The sequence below is a fragment of the Lissotriton helveticus genome, chromosome 1_1, assembly GCF_964261635.1.
Source record: "Lissotriton helveticus chromosome 1_1, aLisHel1.1, whole genome shotgun sequence".
In the NCBI taxonomy this organism is placed as follows: Eukaryota; Metazoa; Chordata; class Amphibia; order Caudata; family Salamandridae; genus Lissotriton; species Lissotriton helveticus.
Window position 1 is genome coordinate 1106785753 of NC_136057.1, and position 18513 is coordinate 1106804265.

Consider the following 18513-nt stretch of genomic DNA (forward strand, 5'->3'; position numbering starts at 1 on the left):
GAGAGAGTGTCTTTGATAGAGTATCAGAGTGTCTGTGAGAGAGTGTGTCTGTGAGGGAGTGTCTGTGATAGAGTGTCTGTAAGAGGTTGTAAGAGAGTGTCTGAGAGTGTCTGTGAAAGTTTGTGAGAGTCTGTGACAGAGAATGTCTGAGTCTGTGAGAGAGTCTGTCTGTGAGAGTGTGCTAGTGAGAGAGTGTCTCTGGGAGAGTGTCTGTGAGAATGTGAGGGAGTGTCTGTGAAAGTTTGTGAGAGAGTCTGAGTGTTGAGAGAATGTGAGTGTGTGAGTCTGTGAAAGAGTATGAACGTCTAAGAGAATGTGTCTGAGAGTGTCTGTTAGTCTTCGAGTGTGTCATGGAAAGAGAAAGTGTATGTGGTTGTGTGGAGTTGTGTGTGTGGGGGTGTGGGGTTGTGTGTGCGTGGGGTTGTGTGTATGGGGTTGTGTGTGTGGGGGTTGTGTGGTGTGTGGAGTTTGTGTGTAGGGTTGTGTGTAGGGTTGTGTGTGGGGGGTTGTGTGGTTGTGTTTGTGGTTGTGTGGGTGTGTGTGGGCTTGTGTGTTGGGGGGGTTGTGTGTGTGGGTGGGAGGTTGTGGGGTTGTGTGTGGGGGATGTTTGTGTGAGGTTGTGTGTGGGGGATGTTTGTGTGTAGGTGGGGTTGTGTGTGTGGGGTTGTGTGTGTGTAGGTGGGGTTGGGTGTGTGGGGTAGTGTGTGTATGGGGTTTTGTGTGTGTGGTTGTGTGTGTGGGGGTTGTGTGTGTGGGGTTGTGTGTGTGTGGGGTTGTGTGGGGTGTGGGGTTGTGTGGTGTGTGGGGGGGTTGGGGGGGTGTGGGGGGTTGTGGGGTTGTGTGGGGTTGTGTGGGGGGTTGTGTGTGGGGGGTTGTGTGTGTGGGGTTGTGTGAGTGTGTATGTGTGTGGGGTTGTGTGTCAGGGTGTGTGGGGGGTTGTGTGGGGGTTGTGTGTGTGTGGGGGGGTTTGTGTGTGAGTGAGGGGGGTTGTTTGTGAGTGTGTGGGGTTGTTTGTGGGTGTGGGGTTGTGTGTGGGGGGGTTGTGTGTGTGGGGGGGCTGTGTGTGTGTGGTTGGATTGTGGGTTGGGGGTTGTGTGTGTGATGCTGTATGTTTGTTTGGGGTTGTGTGTGGGTATGAGTGTGTGGGGGGTTGTGTGTTTGGGGGGGTTGTGTGTGGGGGGTGGATTGTGTGTGTGGGTGTGGTTGTGTGTGTGGGGGTAGTGTGTGTGGGGTTGTGTGTGGGGGGTTTGTGTGTGTGGGGTTGTGTGTGTGGGGGGTTGTGTGTGTGGGGTTGTGTGTGGGGGGTTGTGAGCGGGTGGGTTGTGTGTGTGGGAAGGGTTGTGTGTGGGTGGGGTTGTGTGTGTAGGGTTGTGTATGTGGGGCTGTGTGGTGTGTGTGGTTGTGTGGGGGTTGTGTGGTTGTGGGTGTGGTTGGTTGTGTGTGTGGTTGTGGGCTCGTGTGGCTGTGTGTGTGGTTGTGGGTGGGGTTGTGTGTGTGGGGTTGTGGTTGTGTGTGGTGTTGTGTGTGTGGGGTTGTGTGTGTTGGGTTGTGTGTGTGTGGGCTTGTGTGTGTGTGGGGTTGTGTGTGTGGGGGGTTGTGTTTGTGTGTGTGGGGTTGTGTGTGGGGGTTTCTGTGTGTGGGGGGTTCTGTGTGTGAGTGTGTGGCATTGTGTGAGTGTGTGGGGTTGTGTGTGTGGTGTTGTGTGTGTGGGGGGTTGTGTTTGTGTATGGGTTGTGTATGTGTTGGGTTGTGTGTGGGGGGGTTCTGTGTGTGAGTGTGTGGGGTTGTGTGAGTGTGTGGGGTTGTGTGTTGCGGTGTGTGGGGGGTTGTGTGTGGGGTTGTGTGGTTCTGTGTGGTTGTGTGTGGGGATTTGGGTGTGTAGGGGGTTGTGTGTATGATTGCGTGGGGTTGTGTGAGTGTGGGGTTGTGTGTGTGGGGTGGTGTGTGTGGGGTACTGTGTGTGGGGGCGGGTTGTATGTGTGAGAGTGTGGGGATGTGTGTGGGGGGTTGTCTGTGTGGGGGGTTGTGTGTATGGGGTTGTGTGTGTGGGGGGGTTGTGTTTGTGTATGGGTTGTGTGTGTGGGGGGTTGTGTGTTGGGGTTGTGTGTGGGGGGGTTGTGTGTGTGAGTGTGTGGGGTTGTGTGAGGGTGTGGGTTTGTGTGTTGGGGTGTATGGGGGGGTTGTGTTTGTGTGTGGTTGTGTATGTGGTTGTGTGTGGGGTTGTGTGATTGTGTGTGGTTGTGTGTGGGGGGTTTTGGGTATGTGGTGGGGGTTTGTGGTGGGGGTTTGTGTGTGGGGTTATGTGTGTGATTGCGTGGGGTTGTGTGAGGGGTGGTGTGTGTGGGGTGGTGTGTGGGTGGGGGCAGGTTGTGTGTGTGTGTGGGGATGTGTGAGTGGGGAGGTTGTCTGTGTGGGGGGGTTGTGTGTGGGGGTTGTGTGTGTGGGGGGTTGTGTGTGAGTGCATGGGGTTGTGTGTGTGGGTTTGTGTGTTGGGGTGTGGGGGGGGTTGTTTGTGTGGGGGGTTGTGTGTGTGTGTGGTTGTGTGTGGGGTTGTGTGGGGTTTTGGGTGTGTGTAGGGGGTTGTGTGTGTGGGGTTGTGTGTGTGAGTGTGTGGGGTTGTGTGTGTGGGGTGGTGTGTGTGGTGTTGTGTGTGGGGCTCTGTGTGTGTGGGGGCAGGTTGTGTGTAAATGTGTGGGGATGTGTGAGTGGGGGGGTTGTCTGTGGGGGTTGTGTGTGTCGGGGGTTGTGTGGGTGGGGCTGTGTGTGTGTGGGGTTGTGTGTGGGGGTTGTGGGGGGTCGTGTGTGAGTGTGTGGGGGATGTCTGTGTGGGGGGTTGTGTGTGGGGGGTTCTGTGTGTGCTGTTGTGTATATGGGTGGGGTTGTGTGTGGGGTTGTGTGTGGGGGTTGTGTGTGTGGGGTTGTGTGTGGGGGGTTGTATGTGTGGGGGTTGTGTGTGTGTGGGGGGCTGTGTGTGGGGGTTGTGTGTAGGGTTGTTTGTGGGGGTTGTGTGGGGGGTTGTGTGTGTGGGGTTGTGTGTGTGTGTGGGGGGTGTTGTGTGTGTGGTGAGTGTGGGGGTTGTGTGTGTGTGTGGTTGTGTGTGGGGTTGTGTGTGGGGGGTTGTGTATGTGGGGGGTTGTGTGTGTGGGGAGGGTTGTGTGTGTGAGTGGTGTGTGTGTGGTTGGGTGTGGGTGGTTGTGTGTAGGGGGTGGTGTGTGTGGGGATGTGTGTGCATGTGGGGTTGTGTGTGTGGGTTTGTGTGTGTGTAGGGTTGTGTGTGTGGGTGTGTGGGTGTGGTTGTGTGTTTGTGTAAGGTTGTATGGTTGTGTGTTTGTGTGTGGTTGTGTGGGTGTGGTTGTATGTGGGATTGTGTGTGGGGGGTTGTGTGTGGGGGTGTGTGTGTATGGGGCTGTATGTGTGTGTGGGATTGTGTGTGTGGTTATGGGGTTGTGTGTGTGGGTGTGAGTTTGTGGGGTTGTCTGTGTGTGGGGTGTTTGTGTGGGGTTGTGTGTGTGGGTTATTGTGTGTGGGGGGTTGTGTGTGTGCGGGGTTGTGTGTGCAGGGTTGTGGGTGTGTGGTGGGGTTGTGTGTGTGGGGGGGTTTGTGTGTGGGGGTTGTGTGTGGGGGGTTGTGTGTGTGAGGGGTTGTGAGTAGGGGGTTGTGTGGGGGGGCTGTGTGTGTGTGGGGGGCTGTGTGTGTGGGGGGGTTGTGTGTGTGTGGAGTTGTGTGGTGAGTTGTGTGTGGGGTTGTGTGGGGTTGTGTGTGTGGGGGGGGGGGTTGTGTGGTTGTGTGTGGTTGGTTGTGTGTGTGGTTGTGTGTGGTGTTGTGTGGTTGTGTGTGTGGTTGTGTGTGGGGGGTTGTGTGTGTGGGGTTGTGTGTGTGGGGTTGTGTGTGGGGTGGGGGGGGTTGTGTGTGTGTGGGAGGGTTGTGTTTGTATATGAGGTTGTGTGTGTGTGGGGGATGTGTGTGTGGGGTTGTGTGTGTGGGGTTGTGTGTGCGAGTGCGTGGGGTTCTGTGAGTGTGTGGGGTTGTGTGTGTGTGGGGTGGTGTGTGTGGTTGTGTGTGGGGTGTTGTGTGTGTGGGGGGTTGTGTGTGTGTGGTGGGGTTGTGTATGTGGGGTTGTGTATGTGAGTGTGTGGGGTTGTGTGTGTGGTTATGGGGCTGTGTGTGGGTGTGAGTTTGTGGGGTTGTGTGTGTGGGGGGTGTTTGTGTGGGTTTGTGTGTGTGGGTTATGTGTGTGGGGGGAGGGTTTGTGGGGTTATGTGTGTGTGTGGGGTGTTGTGTGTGTGGGGGAATGTGTGTGTGTGCGGGGTGGGGTTTTGGGGGGTTGTGTGTGGGGGGTTGTGTGTGGGTGGGGGTTGTGTGTGTGGGGGTTGTGTGTGGGGGGTTGTTTGTGGGGGGGTGGGGGGTTGTGTTTGTGGTGTGTGTGTGGGGGGTCTTATGTGTGTGCTTTTGTGTGTGGGGGGTTGTGTGTGTGGGGGGGTGGGGTTGTGTGTGGGGTTGTGTATGTGGGGGTTGTGTGTGTGTGTGTGGTTGTGTGTGGGGGGGTTGCGCGTAGGGGGTTGTGTGTGTGGGGTTGCGTGTGTATGTGGGGTTGTGTGTGTGGGGTTGTATGGTGTGTGGGGTTGTATGTGTTTAGGGTTGTGGGTGTGGGTGTGGTTGTGTGTTTGTGTAAGGTTGTGTGGTTGTGTATGGTTCTGTGTTTGTGTGGGGTTATGTGGGTGTGGTTGTGTGTGGGGTTGTGTGTGGGGGGGTTGTGTGTGTGGGGGGGTTGTGTCTAGGGGGGTTGTGTGTGTATGGGGCTGTGAGTGGGGGGTTGTGTGTTTGGTTATGGGATTGTATGTGTGTGGGTGTGCGTTTGTGGGGTTGTGTGTGTGGGGGGGTGTTTGTGTGGGATTGTGTGTGTGGGGGGTGTTTGTGTGGGGTTGTGTGTGGGGGGTTGTTTGTGTGGTGTGGGGCTGGGTGTGTGGGGTTGTTTGTGGGGTTGTGTGGGGGGGTTGTGTGGGGGGTTGTGTGTGGGGGGTTGTGTGTGGGGGGGTTGTGAGTAGGGGGTTGTGTGTGGGGGGCTGTGTGTGTGGGGTTGTGTACGGGGGTTGTGTGGGGGGATTGTGTGTGGGAGGTTGTGTGTGGGGTTGTGTGGTGAGTTGTGTGTGGGGTTGTATCTGTGTGGTTGTGTGGGGTTGTGTGTGTGGGGGGTTGTGTGGTTGTGTGTGGTTGGTTGTGTGTGGGGTTGTGTGTGTGGGGTTGTGTGGTTGTGGTTGTGTGTGGGGTTGTGTGTGGGGGGGTCTGTGTGTGGGGTTGTGTGTGTGGGGTTGTGTTTGTATTTGGGGTTGTGTGTGGGGGATGTGTGTGTGGGGGTTTGAGTGTGTGTGGGGTTGTGTGAGTGTATGGGGTTGTGTGTGTGAGGTGGTGTGTGTTTGTGGGGTTGTGTGTGTGTGGGTTTGTGTGTGGGATTGTGTGTGTGGGGGGTGTTTGTGTGGGGTTGTGTGTGGGGGGTTGTTTGTGTGGTGTGGGGCTGGGTGTGTGGGGTTGTTTGTGGGGTTGTGTGGGGGGGTTGTGTGGGGGGTTGTGTGGGGGGGTTGTGTGTGGGGGGTTGTGTGTGGGGGGGTTGTGAGTAGGGGGTTGTGTGTGGGGGGCTGTGTGTGTGGGGTTGTGTACGGGGGTTGTGTGGGGGGATTGTGTGTGGGAGGTTGTGTGTGGGGTTGTGTGGTGAGTTGTGTGTGGGGTTGTATCTGTGTGGTTGTGTGGGGTTGTGTGTGTGGGGGGTTGTGTGGTTGTGTGTGGTTGGTTGTGTGTGGGGTTGTGTGTGTGGGGTTGTGTGGTTGTGGTTGTGTGTGGGGTTGTGTGTGGGGGGTTCTGTGTGTGGGGTTGTGTGTGTGGGGTTGTGTTTGTATTTGGGGTTGTGTGTGGGGGATGTGTGTGTGGGGGTTTGAGTGTGTGTGGGGTTGTGTGAGTGTATGGGGTTGTGTGTGTGAGGTGGTGTGTGTTTGTGGGGTTGTGTGTGTGTGGGTTTGTGTGTGGGATTGTGTGTGTGGGGGGTTTGTGTGAGTGTGTGGAGTTGTGTGTGGGGGGTTGTGTGTGGGGGGTTGTGTGTTGAGTGTGTGGGGTTGTGTGTGTGTAGGGTTATGTGTTTGGGTGTGAGTGTGATTATGGGGTGTGCGTGTGTGGGTGTGAGTTTGTGGGGTTGTGTGTGTGTGTGGGGGGGTGTTTGTGTGGGGTTGTGTGTGTGGGTTATTGTGTGTGTTGGGGGTGTTTGTGTGGGGTTGTGTGTGTGTGAGGTTTGTGTGTGGGGGTGTGTGTGGGGTGGGGTTGTGTGTGTGCAGTTGTGTGTGGGGTTGTGTGTGTGTAGGGTTGTGTGTGTGGGTGTTTGGGTGTGGTTGTGTGTTTGTGTAAGGTTGTGGTGTTGTGTGGTTGTGTATGGTTGTGTGTTTGTGTGTGGGATTGTGTGTGGGGGGTTGTGTGTGTGGGGGGTTGTGTGTGGGGGGTGATGGGGCTGTATGTGTGGGGGGGTTGTGTGTGTGGTTATGGGTTTGTGTGTGTGTGGGTGTGAGTTTGTGGGGTTGTGTGTGTGGGGGGGTTTGTGTGGGGTTGTGTGTGTGTGGGTTATGTGTGTATGTGGGGTTGTGTGTGTGTGGGGTTGTGTGTGTGGGGGGTTGTGGGTGTGTGGTGGGGTTGTGTGTGTGGGGTTGTGTGTGTGGGGGGGTTTGTGTGGGGGGTTGTGTGTGGGGGGTTGTGTGTGGGGTGTGTGGGGGGGCTGTGTATGGGGGGGTTGTGTGGGGGTTGTGTAGTGAGTTATGTGTGGGGTTGTGTGGGGTTTTGTGTGTGGGGGGTTGTGTGGTTGTGTGTGGTTGGTTGTGTGTGAGGTTGTGTGTGGGGTTGTGTGGTTGTGTGTGTGGTGGTGTGTGGGGGGTTGTGTGTGTGGGTGTGTGGTTGTGTGTGGGGTTGTGTGTGTGGGGTTGTGTGTGGGGTTGTGTGTGTTGGGTTGTGTGTGTGTGGGGGGGGTGTGTGGGGGGTTGTGTTTGTATATGAGATTGTGTGTGGGGGGGATGTGTGTGTGGGGGTTGTGTGTGTGTGGGGGTTGTGTGTGTGTGGGGTTGTGTGTGTGAGTGCGTGGGGTTGTGCGAGTGTGTGGGGTTGTGTGTGTGGGGTGGGGTGTGGGGTTGTGTGTGTGGGGATGTGTGTGTGTGGGGTTGTGGGTGTGTGGTGGGGTTGTGCGTGTGGGGTTGTGTGTGGGGGGTTGTGTGTGTGTGGGGTTATGTGTGTGGGGGGTTGTGAGGAGGGGGTTGTGTGGGGGGCTGTGTGTGTGTGGGGGGCTGTGTGTGTGGGGGGTTGTGTGTCGAGTTGTGTGGTGAGTTGTGTGTGGGGTTGTGTGGGGTTGTGTGTGTGGGGGGGTTGTGTGGTTGTGTGTGGTTGGTTGTGTGTGTGGTTTGTGTGGTTGTGTGTGTGGTTGTGTGGTTGTGTGTGGTTGTGTGTGGGGGTTTTGTGTTTGGGTGTTGTGTGTGTGGGGTTGTGTGTGTGGGGTTGTGTGTGTTGGGTTGTGTGTGTGGGGGGTTGCGTGGGGGGGTTGTGTGGGGGTGGGGGGTTGTGTTTGTATATGAGGTTGTGTGTAGGGGGATGTGTGTGGGTGGGGTGTGTGTGTGGGGTTGTGTGTGCGAGTGCGTGGGGTTGTGTGAGTGTGTGGGGTTGTGTGTGTGTGTAGTGGTGTGTGGGGTTGTGTGTGTGGGGGGTTGTGTGTGTGCGGTGGGGTTGTGTATGTGGGGTTGTGTATGTGTGGTGGTGTGTGGGGTTGTGTGCATGTTTGGGGTTGTGTGTGTGGGTGTGAGTTTCTGGGGTTGTGTGTATGGGGTTGTGTGTGGGGGGTTGTGAGTGGGGGTTGTGTATGTGAGTGTGTGGGGTTGTGTGTGTGGGGGGTTGTGTGTGTGTGGGGTGGGGTTGTGTGGGGGGGTTGTGTGTGGGGTGGGGTTGTGTGTGGGGGGTTGTGTGTGGGGGGTTGTGTGTGTGGGGGTTGTGTGTGGGGGGTTGTGTGTGGGGGGTTGTTTGTGGAGGGGGTGGGGGGTTGTGTTTGTGGTGTGTGTGTGGGGGGGGTCTTATGTGTGGGCTTTTGTGTGTGTGGGGGGGTGTGGGGCTGTGAGTGGGTTGTGTATGTGGGGGGTTGTGTGTGGGGGGGTTGTGTGTGGGTGTGGTTGTGTATGGGGGTTGTGTGGGGGGGGTTGCGTGTAGGGGGTTGTGTGTGTGGGGTTACGTGTGTATGTGGGGTTGTGTGTGTGGGGTTGTATGGTGTGTGGGGTTGTGTGTGTGTAGGGTTGTGGGTGTGGGTGTGGTTGTGTGTTTGTGTAAGGTTGTGTGGTTGTGTATGGTTGTGTGTTTGTGTGGGGTTATGTGGGTGTGGTTGTGTGTGGGGTTGTGTGTGGGGGGGTTGTGTGTGTGTGGGGGGTTGTGTGTGGGGGGTTGTGTGTGTATGGGGCTGTGTGTGGGGGGTTGTGTGTTTGGTTATGGGGTTGTATGTGTGTGGGTGTGAGTTTGTGGGTTGTGTGTGTGGGGGGTGTTTGTGTGGGATTGTTTGTGTGGGGGTTGTTTGTGTGGGGTTGTGTGTGTGGGGGTTGTTTGTGTGGTGTGGGGTTGGGTGTGTGGGGTTGTTTGTGGGGTTTTGTGGGGGGATTGTGTGGGGGGGTTGTGTGTGGGGGGGTTGTGTGTGGGGGGTTGTTATTAGGGGGTTGTGTGGGGGGATTGTGTGTGGGAGGTTGTGTGTGTGGGGTTAAGTGGTGAGTTGTGTGTGGGGTTGTATCTGTGGTTGTGTGGGGTTGTGTGTGGGGGGATTGTGTGGTTGGTTGTGTGGTTGGTTGTGTGTGGTTGTGTGTGTGGTTGTGTGTGGGGTTGTGGGTGTGGGTGTGGGGTTGTGTGTGTGGGTGTGTGGTTGTGGTTGTGTGTGGGGTTGTGTGTGGGGTTGTGTGTGGGGGATTCTGTGTGTGGGGTTGTGTGTGTGGGGTTGTGTTTGTATATGGGGTTGTGTGTGGGGGGATGTGTGTGTTGGGGTTTGAGTGTGTGGGGTTGTGTGAGTGTATGGGGTTGTGTGTGTGAGGTGGTGTGTGTGGGGGGGTTGTGTGTGTGTGTGGGTTTGTGTGTGGGGTTGTGTGGTGAGTTGTGTGTGGGGTTGTATCTGTGTGGTTGTGTGGGGTTGTGTGTGTGGGGGGTTGTGTGGTTGTGTGTGGTTGGTTGTGTGTGTGGGGTTGTGTGTGTGGGGTTGTGTGGTTGTGGTTGTGTGTGGGGTTGTGTGTGGGGGGTTCTGTGTGTGGGGTTGTTTGTGTGTGGGGTTGTGTTTGTATTTGGGGTTGTGTGTGGGGGATGTGTGTGTGGGGGTTTGAGTGTGTGTGGGGTTGTGTGAGTGTATGGGGTTGTGTGTGTGAGGTGGTGTGTGTTTGTAGGGTTGTGTGTGTGTGTGTGGATTTGTGTGTGGGGTTGTGTGTGTGGGGGGTTTGTGCAAGTGTGTGGAGTTATGTGTGGGGGGTTGGTGTGGGGGGGTTGTGTGTTGAGTGTGTGGGGTTGTGTGTGTGTAGGGTTATGTGTGTGGGGTTGTGAGTGTGATTATGGGGTTGTGCGTGTGTGGGTGTGAGTTTGTGGGGTTGTGTGTGTGGGGGGGGGTGTTTGTGTGGGGTTGTGTGTGTGGGTTATGTGTGTGTGAGGGTGTTTGTGTGGGGTTGTGTGTGTGTGAGGTTTGTGTGTGGGGGTTGTGTGTGGGGTGGGGTTGTGTGTGTGCAGTTGTGTGTGGGGTTGTGTGTGTGTAGGATTGTGTGTGGGTGTTTTGGTGTGGTTGTGTGTTTGTGTAAGGTTGTGGTGTTGTGTGGTTGTGTATGGTTGTGTGTTTGTGTGTGGGATTGTGTGTGGGGGGTTGTGTGTGTGGGGGGTTGTGTGTGGGGGGTGATGGGGCTGTATGTGTGGGGGGTTGTGTGTGTGGTTATGGGGTTGTGTGTGTGTGGGTATGAGTTTGTGGGGTTGTGTGTGTGGGGGGGTTTGTGTGGGGTTGTGTGTGTGTGGGTTATGTGTGTATGTGGGGTTGTGTGTGTGTGGGGTTGTGTGTGTGGGGGGGTTGTGGGTGTGTGGTGGGGTTGTGTGTGTGGGGTTGTGTGTGTGGGGGGGGTTGTTTGTGGGGGGTTGTGTGTGGGGGGGTTGTGTGTGGGGGGGGCTGTGTGTGGGGGGGTTGTGTGGGGGTTGTGTGGTGAGTTATGTGTGGGGTTGTGTGGGGTTTTGTGTGTGGGGGGTTGTGTGGTTGTGTGTGGTTGGTTGTGTGTGAGGTTGTGTGTGGGGTTGTGTGGTTGTGTGTGTGGTGGTGTGTGGGGGGTTGTGTGTGGGGGGTTGTGTGTGTGGGTGTGTGGTTGTGGTTGTGTGTGGGGTTGTGTGTGTGGGGTTGTGTGTGGGGTTGTGTGTGTTGGGTTGTGTGTGTGGGGGGGGTGTGTGTGGGGGGTTGTGTTTGTATATGAGGTTGTGTGTGTGGGGGGATGTGTGTGTGGGGGTTGTGTGTGTGTGGGGTTGTGTGTGTGAGTGCGTGGGGTTGTGCGAGTGTGTGGGGTTGTGTGTGTGGGGTGGTGTGTGGGGTTGTGTGTGTGGGGATGTGTGTGTGTGGGGTTGTGGGTGTGTGGTGGGGTTGTGCGTGTGGGGTTGTGTGTGTGGGGGGTTTGTGTGTGGGGGGTTGTGTGTGTGTGGGGTTATGTGTGTGGGGGGTTGTGAGTAGGGGGTTGTGTGGGGGGCTGTGTGTGTGTGGGGGCTGTGTGTGTGGGGGGTTGTGTGTCGAGTTGTGTGGTGAGTTGTGTGTGGGGTTGTGTGGGATTGTGTGTGTGGGGGGTTGTGTGGTTGTGTGTGGTTGGTTGTGTGTGTGGTTTGTGTGGTTGTGTGTGTGGTTGTGTGGTTGTGTGTGTGGTTGTGTGTGGGGGTTTTGTGTTTGGGTGTTGTGTGTGTGGGGTTGTGTGTGTGGGGTTGTGTGTGTTGGGTTGTGTGTGTGGGGGGGTTGTGTGGGGGTGGGGGGTTGTGTTTGTATATGAGGTTGTGTGTGTGGGGGGATGTGTGTGGGGGGGTTGTGTGTGTGGGGTTGTGTGTACGAGTGCGTGGGGTTGTGTGAGTGTGTGGGGTTGTGTGTGTGTGTAGTGGTGTGTGGGGTTGTGTGTGTGGGGGGTTGTGTGTGTGCGGTGGGGTTGTGTATGTGGGGTTGTGTATGTGTGGTTGTGTGTGGGGTTATGTGCATGTTTGGGGTTGTGTGTGTGGGTGTGAGTTTCTGGGGTTGTGTGTATGGGGTTGTGTGTGGGGGGTTGTGTGTGGGGGTTGTGTATGTGAGTGTGTGGGGTTGTGTGTGTGGGGGGTTGTGTGTGTGTGGTGGGGTTGTGTGTGGGGGGTTGTGTGTGGGGTGGGGTTGTGTGTGGGGGGTTGTGTGTGGGGGGGTTGTGTGTGTGGGGGTTGTGTGGGGGGGGTTGTGTGTGTGGGGTTGTTTGTGGAGGGGGGTGGGGGGTTGTGTTTGTGGTGTGTGTGTGGGGGGGGTCTTATGTGTGGGCTTTTGTGTGTGGGGGGGTGTGGTGTTGTGAGTGGGTTGTGTATGTGGGGGGTTGTGTGTGGGGGGGTTGTGTGTGGGTGTGGTTGTGTATGGGGGTTGTGTGGGGGGGGTTGCTTGTAGGGGGTTGTGTGTGTGGGGTTGCGTGTGGTTTGTGTGGTTGTGTGTGTGGTTGTGTGGTTGTGTGTGTGGTTGTGTGTGGGGGTTTTGTGTTTGGGTGTTGTGTGTGTGGGGTTGTGTGTGTGGGGTTGTGTGTGTTGGGTTGTGTGTGTGGGGGGGTTGTGTGGGGGTGGGGGGTTGTGTTTGTATATGAGGTTGTGTGTGTGGGGGGATGTTTGTGGGGGGGTTGTGTGTGTGGGGTTGTGTGTGCGAGTGCGTGGGGTTGTGTGAGTGTGTGGGGTTGTGTGTGTGTGTAGTGGTGTGTGGGGTTGTGTGTGTGGGGGGTTGTGTGTGTGCGGTGGGGTTGTGTATGTGGGGTTGTGTATGTGTGGTTGTGTGTGGGGTTATGTGCATGTTTGGGGTTGTGTGTGTGGGTGTGAGTTTCTGGGGTTGTGTGTATGGGGTTGTGTGTGGGGGGTTGTGTGTGGGGGTTGTGTATGTGAGTGTGTGGGGTTGTGTGTGTGGGGGTTGTGTGTGTGTGTGGTGGGGTTGTGTGTGGGGGGTTGTGTGTGGGGTGGGGTTGTGTGTGGGGGGTTGTGTGTGGGGGGTTTGTGTGTGTGGGGGTTGTGTGGGGGGGTTGTGTGTGTGGGGTTGTTTGTGGAGGGGGGTGGGGGGTTGTGTTTGTGGTGTGTGTGTGGGGGGGGTCTTATGTGTGGGCTTTTGTGTGGGGGGGGTGTGGGGTTGTGAGTGGGTTGTGTATGTGGGGGGTTGTGTGTGGGGGGGTTGTGTGTGGGTGTGGTTGTGTATGGGGGTTGTGTGGGGGGGTTGCGTGTAGGGGGTTGTGTGTGTGGGGTTGCGTGTGTATGTGGGGTTGTGTGTGTGGGGTTGTATGGTGTGTGGGGTTGTGTGTGTGTAGGGTTGTGGGTGTGGTTGTGGGTTTGTGTAAGGTTGTGTGGTTGTGTATGGTTGTGTGTTTGTGTGGGGTTATGTGGGTGTGGTTGTGTGTGGGGTTGTGTGTGGGGGGTTGTGTGTGTGTGGGGGGTTGTGTGTGGGGGGTTGTGTGTGTATGGGGCTGTGTGTGGGGGTTGTGTGTTTGGTTATGGGGTTGTATGTGTGTGGGTGTGAGTTTGTGGGGTTGTGTGTGTGGGGGGGTGTTTGTGTGGGATTGTGTGTGTGGGGGTTGTTTGCGTGGGGTTGTGTGTGTGGGGGTTGTTTGTGTGGTGTGGGGTTGGGTGTGTGGGGTTGTTTGTGGGGTTTTGTGGGGGGATTGTGTGGGGGGGTTGTGTGTGGGGGGTTGTGTGTGGGGGGGTTGTGTGTGGGGGGTTGTTATTAGGGGGTTGTGTGTGGGGGGGCTGTGTGTGGGGTTGTGTATGGGGGTTGTGTGGGGGGATTGTGTGTGGGAGGTTGTGTGTGTGGGGTTGTGTGGTGAGTTGTGTGTGGGGTTGTATCTGTGGTTGTGTGGGGTTGTGTGTGTGGGGGGATTGTGTGGTTGGTTGTGTGGTTGGTTGTGTGTGGTTGGGTGTGTGGTTGTGTGTGGGGTTGTGTGTGTGGGTGTGTGGTTGTGGTTGTGTGTGGGGTTGTGTCTGGGGTTGTGTGTGGGGGGTTCTGTGTGTGGGGTTGTGTGTGTGGGGTTGTGTTTGTATATGGGGTTGTGTGTGGGGGGATGTGTGTGTTGGGGTTTGAGTGTGTGTGGGGTTGTGTGAGTGTATGGGGTTGTGTGTGTGAGGTGGTGTGTGTGGGGGGTTGTGTGTGTGTGTGGGTTTGTGTGTGGGGTTGTGTGTGGGGGGGGTTGTGTGTGTGAGTGTGGGGAGTTGTGTGTGGGGGGTTGTGTGTTGATTGTGTGGGGTTGTGTGTGTGTAGGTTTATGTGTGTGGGGTTGTGTGTATGGGGTTGTGTGTGTGGCGTGTGTGGGGGTTGTGTTTGTAAGTGTGTGGGGCTGTGTGTGTGTTTGGGGTTGTGTGTGTGGGTGTGAGTTTGTGGGGTTGTGTGTGGGGGTTGTGTATGTGAGTGTGTGGGGTTGTGTGTGTGGTTATGGGGTTGTGTTTGGGTGTGAGTTTGTGGGGTTGTGTGTGTGGGGGGGTGTTTGAGTGGGGTTGTGTGTGTGGGTTATGTGTGTGGGGGTTTTTGTGTGGGGTTGTGTGTGTGGGGGGTTGTGTGTGTGTGGGGTGGGGTTGTGGGGGGTTGTGTGTGGGGGGGCTGTGTGTGTGGGGGCATTGTGTGTGGGGGGCTGTGTGTGGGGGGGCATTGTGTGTGGGGGGTTGTGTGTGGGGGGGTTGTGTGTGGGGGGTTGTGTGTGGGGGGTTGTGTTTGTGGTGTGTGTGTGGGGGGTCTTGTGTGTGTGCTTTTGTGTGTGGGGGGGTTGTGTGTGGGGGGGTTGTGGGTGTATGTGGTTGTGTGTGTGGGGTTGTTTGTGGGGTTGTGTATGTGGGGGGTTGTGTGTGTGGGGGTTGTGTGTGTGTGGTTGTGTGTGGGGGGTTGTGTGTGGGGGGTTGGGTGTAGGGGGTTGTGTGTGTGGGGTTGCGTGTGTATGTGAGGTTGTGTGTGTGGGGTTGTGTGTGTGGGGTTGCGTGTGTATGTGAGGTTGTGTGTGTGGGGTTGTGTGGTGTGTGTAGGGTTGTGGGGTTGTGTGGTTGTGTATGGTTGTGTGTTTGTGTGTGGTTGTGTGGGGTTATGTGGGTGTGGTTGTGTGTGGGGTTTTGTGTGGGGGGTTGTGTGTGTATGGGGCTGTGTGTGGGGGGAGTTGTGTGTGTGGTTATGGGGTTGTATGTGTGTGGGTGTGAGATTGTGGGGTTGTGTGTGGGGAGGTGTTTGTGTGGGGTTGTGTGTGTGGGTTATGTGTGTGTGGGAGGTGTTTGTGTGGGGTTGTGTGTGGGGGTGGGGGTTGTGTGTGTGGGGGTTGTTTGTGTGGGGTGGGGTTGTGTGTGTGGGGTTGTGTGGGGGGTTGTGTGTGTGTGGGGTTGTGTGTGTGGGGGGTTGTGTGTGGGGGGCTATGTGTGTGGGGTTGTGTATGGGGGGTTGTGTGTGGGGGATTGTGTATGGGGGTTGTGTGTGTGAGGTTGTGTGGCGAGTTGTGTGTGGGGTTGTGTGTGTGGGGTTGTGTGGGGTTGTGTGTGGGGGGGTTGTGTGTGTTTGGTCTGTGTGGTTGTGTGTGTGGTTGTGTGTGGTTGTGTGTGGGGGGTGGTGTGTGTGGGTGTGTGGTTGTGGTTGTGTGTGGGTTTGTGTGTGGGGTTGTGTGTGGGGGGTTGTGTGTGTGTGGGGTTGTGTGTGTGTGGGGTTGTGTTTGTATATGGGGTGGTGTGTGGGGGGATGTGGGTGTGGGGGGTTGAGTTTGTGGGGTTGTGTGTGAGTGCTTGGGGTTGTGTGAGTGTGTGGGGTTGTGTGTGTGGGGTGGTGTGTGGGGTGGTGTGTGTGGGGGGGTTGTGTGTGTGAGTGTGTGGAGTTGTGTGTGGGTGGTTGTGTGTGTGGGGGGTTGTGTGGGGAGGTTGTGTGTGAGTGTGTGGGGTTGTGTGTGTAGGGTTATGTGTGTGGGGTTGTGTGTATGGGGTTGTGTGTGGCATTGTGTATGGGGGTTGTGTATGTGAGTGTGTGGGGTTGTGTGTGTGATTATGCGGTTGTGCGTGTGTGGGTGTGAGTTTGTGGGGTTGTGTGTGTGTGTGGGGGGTTGTGTGTGTGGGTTATGTGTGTGTGGGGGTGTTTGTGTGGGGTTGTGTGTTTGGGGGGTTTGTATGTGGGGGGTTGTGTGTCTGCGGTTGTGTGTGGGGTTGTGTGTGGGGAGGGTTGTGTGTAGGGGGTTGTGTGTGTGTGGGGTTTGTGTGTGGGGGGTTGTGTGTGTGCGGTTGTGTGTGGGGTTGTGTGTGGGGAGGGTTGTGTGTAGGGGGTTGTGTGTGTGGGGGGTTGTGAGTGGGGGGGTTGTGTGTGGGGGGTTGTGTGTGGGGGGTTGTGTGTGGGGGGGTTGTGTGTGGGGGGGTTGTGTGTGGGGGGTTGTGTGTGTGGGGGGTTGTGTGTGTGGGGTTGTGTAGTGTGTTGGGTGTGGGGTTGTGTGTGTGGGGTTGTGTGTGTGGGGATTGTGTGGTTGTGTGTGGTTGGTTGTGTGTGGTTGTGTGGTTGTGTGTGTGATTGTGTGTGGGGGGTTGTGTGTGTGGGGTTGTGTGTGTGGGGGTGAGGTTGTGGTTGTGTATGGTGTTGTGTGTGTGGGGTTGTGTGTTTGGGGTTGTGTGTGGGGTTGTGTGTGTTGGGTTGTGTGTGGTGTTGTATGTGGGGGGTTGTGTGTGTGTATGATGTTGTGTGTGTGTGGGGATGTGTGTGTGGGGGTGTTGTGTGTGTGTGGGGTTGTGTGTGTGAGTGTGTGGGGTTGTGTGAGTGTGTGGGGTTGTGTGTGTGGGGTGGTGTGTGTGTGTGGGGCTGTGTGTGGGGTTGTGTGTGTGGGGGGGTTGTGTGTGTGGGGTTGTGTGTGGGGGGTTGTGTGTGAGTGTGTGGGGTTGTGTGTGAGTGTGTGGGGTTGTGTGTGAGTGTGTGGGGTTGTGTGTGTGGGGTTGTGTGTATGGGGTTGTGTGTGGGGGCGGTTGTGTGTGGGGTTGTGTGTGGGGGGTTGTGTGTGTGGGGTTGTGTAGTGTGTTGTGTGTGGGGTTGTGTGTGTGGGGTTGTGTGTGTGGGGGATTGTATGGTTGTGTGTGGTTGGTTGTGTGTGGTTGTGTGGTTGTGTGTGTGATTGTGTGTGGGGGTTGTGTGTGTGGGGTTGTGTGTGTGGGGGTGAGGTTGTGGTTGTGTATGGTGTTGTGTGTGTGGGGTTGTGTGTTTGGGGTTGTGTGTGGGGTTGTGTGTGTTGGGTTGTGTGTGGTGTTGTATGTGGGGGGTTGTGTTTGTGTATGATGTTGTGTGTGTGGGGGGATGTGTGTGTGGGGGGGTTGTGTGTGTGTGGGGTTGTGTGTGTGAGTGTGTGGGGTTGTGTGATTGTGTGGGGTTGTGTGTGTGGGGTGGTGTGTGTGTGTGGGGCTGTGTGTGGGGTTGTGTGTGTGGGGGGGGTTGTGTGTGTGGGGTTGTGTGTGGGGGGGGGGTTGTGTGTGTGTGGGGTTGTGTGTGAGTGTGTGGGGTTGTGTGTGAGTGTGTGGGGTTGTGTATATGGGGTTGTGTGTGGGGGCAGTTGTGTGTGGGGTTGTGTGTGTGAGTGTGTGGGGTTGTGTGTGAGGAGGTTGTGTGTGGGGGGGTTGTGTGTGGGGGGTTGTGTGTGGGGAGGTTGTGTGTGTGGGGTTGTGTGTGTGGGGTTGTGTGTGTGGTGTTGTGTGTGTGAGGGGGTTGTGTGTTAGTGGGGTTGTGTGTGGGGGGTTGTGTGTGTGGAGTTGTGTGTGTGGGGTTGAATGTGTGTGGGTGGTTGTGTGGGGGGGTTTGTGTAGGGTAACAGAATGGGATGGGAGGTTAGGCAGTGAATGGGATGGAAGGGAAGAGGGAGTAACAGAAGGGGAGAGGATTAAAGAGGTAAAGAAGAAAGTAATGGAAATGAAGGGGGAGGGGGATGGGAACAAGGAGGGAGCGGGGTAGTGGGAGGGTGGGGTAAAGGGAAAGAAGGGATGGGTTAGGGAAGGGTGGGGGAAGGGAATGGAAAGGAAATGAAAGGAAGAATGAGGGGAAGAAGGCGGAGAAGAGAAAGGAGGAGAAAGGCACGGAAAGGACGGGAGAAGGGAGGGGAAAGGGCAAATGAGAGAGAGGGAGGTGGGGGAAGGGTAGTGAGGAGAAGGGTAGGGTATGGAAGAAGGGATGGGTGAGGGGAAAGAGGAGGGAATGGTGAAGAGGATGGGAGGGGAAGGAAGGAAGAATAAGAAAGAAAGGATGGGTAAGTGGAAGGGGAGCAGAAAAGGAGCAGAGGCGATGGGAACAGATTGGAAGGGAAAGAGCTGTGACTGGGAGGGAATGGAGGGGAAGAGAAGGGAAGTGGTGGAGATGGAAAAGGAGATAAGAGAGTGCAGGATAGGATCGGGATGGATTGAATGGGAAGGGGAGGGGAGTGACAGAAGGGGAGAGGATTAAAGAGTGATGGAGAAAAAGGGAACTTAAAAGAAAGGGGGAGAAGGGGATATGAGAGGAGAGATAGGAATGTAAGGTAGAGAAGGAAAAACGGGAAAGAGAAAGGAAAAGGGAAGGGAAGTTTCAAGCCAGTATCAAGTCAGTATCAAGCCAGTATCAAGTCAGTATCAAGTCAGTATCAAGCCAGTATCAAGTCAGTATCAAGCCAGTATCAAGTCAGTTTCAAGCCAGTTTAAAGTTTGGTTTCAGTTCAGTTTCAAGTTCGGTTTTCATTTGGTTTCTATACTCACCTTGTCCCTTTCACCCAGCCCCGCCCAGTTCTTTTGGAGCCTGTGAGGCCCCGGCCCCCTCGGCCTCTCGGGGGCCTCGGCTCCGGCCGCCAGCAGTGGTCCTCTCCGTCCGGTGCTCATGAGTGCAATGCTGCGGCTGCCTGGTTACCAGCCTTGTATACCACGGACACGTCACAATAGAGACCTTCAACCTGTCATCATGCATCACCGGTTTATGGGCGATGACAGGTGTGGCAGTGTAAGGGGGAGGGGGAGCAGGCGAGGCACGGGTTTAATTCAATCACCTAAAAAATAAAACCAAAAATCTATTTAGTCACTAAGTCACAAAAGGATCCTGCGATGAGCCTCAAAGACGATCTAATCTTGCCCGACCTTCTCCCTCAGTGGCCTCTCCTTGTCTCTGCTGCAACAGAGGGCCCCCTCTGCACTTAGCCCCGACCTCGTGACATCACAGTGCAGGGCCTGGCACGTCACAGGTGTTCCATCCACAGGATTCCCCTGCTGGTGCTGGCCTCGACCTCTTGACGTCGCAGTGCAGGGCCTGGCACGGCACAGGTGTTCATTCCACAGGATTCC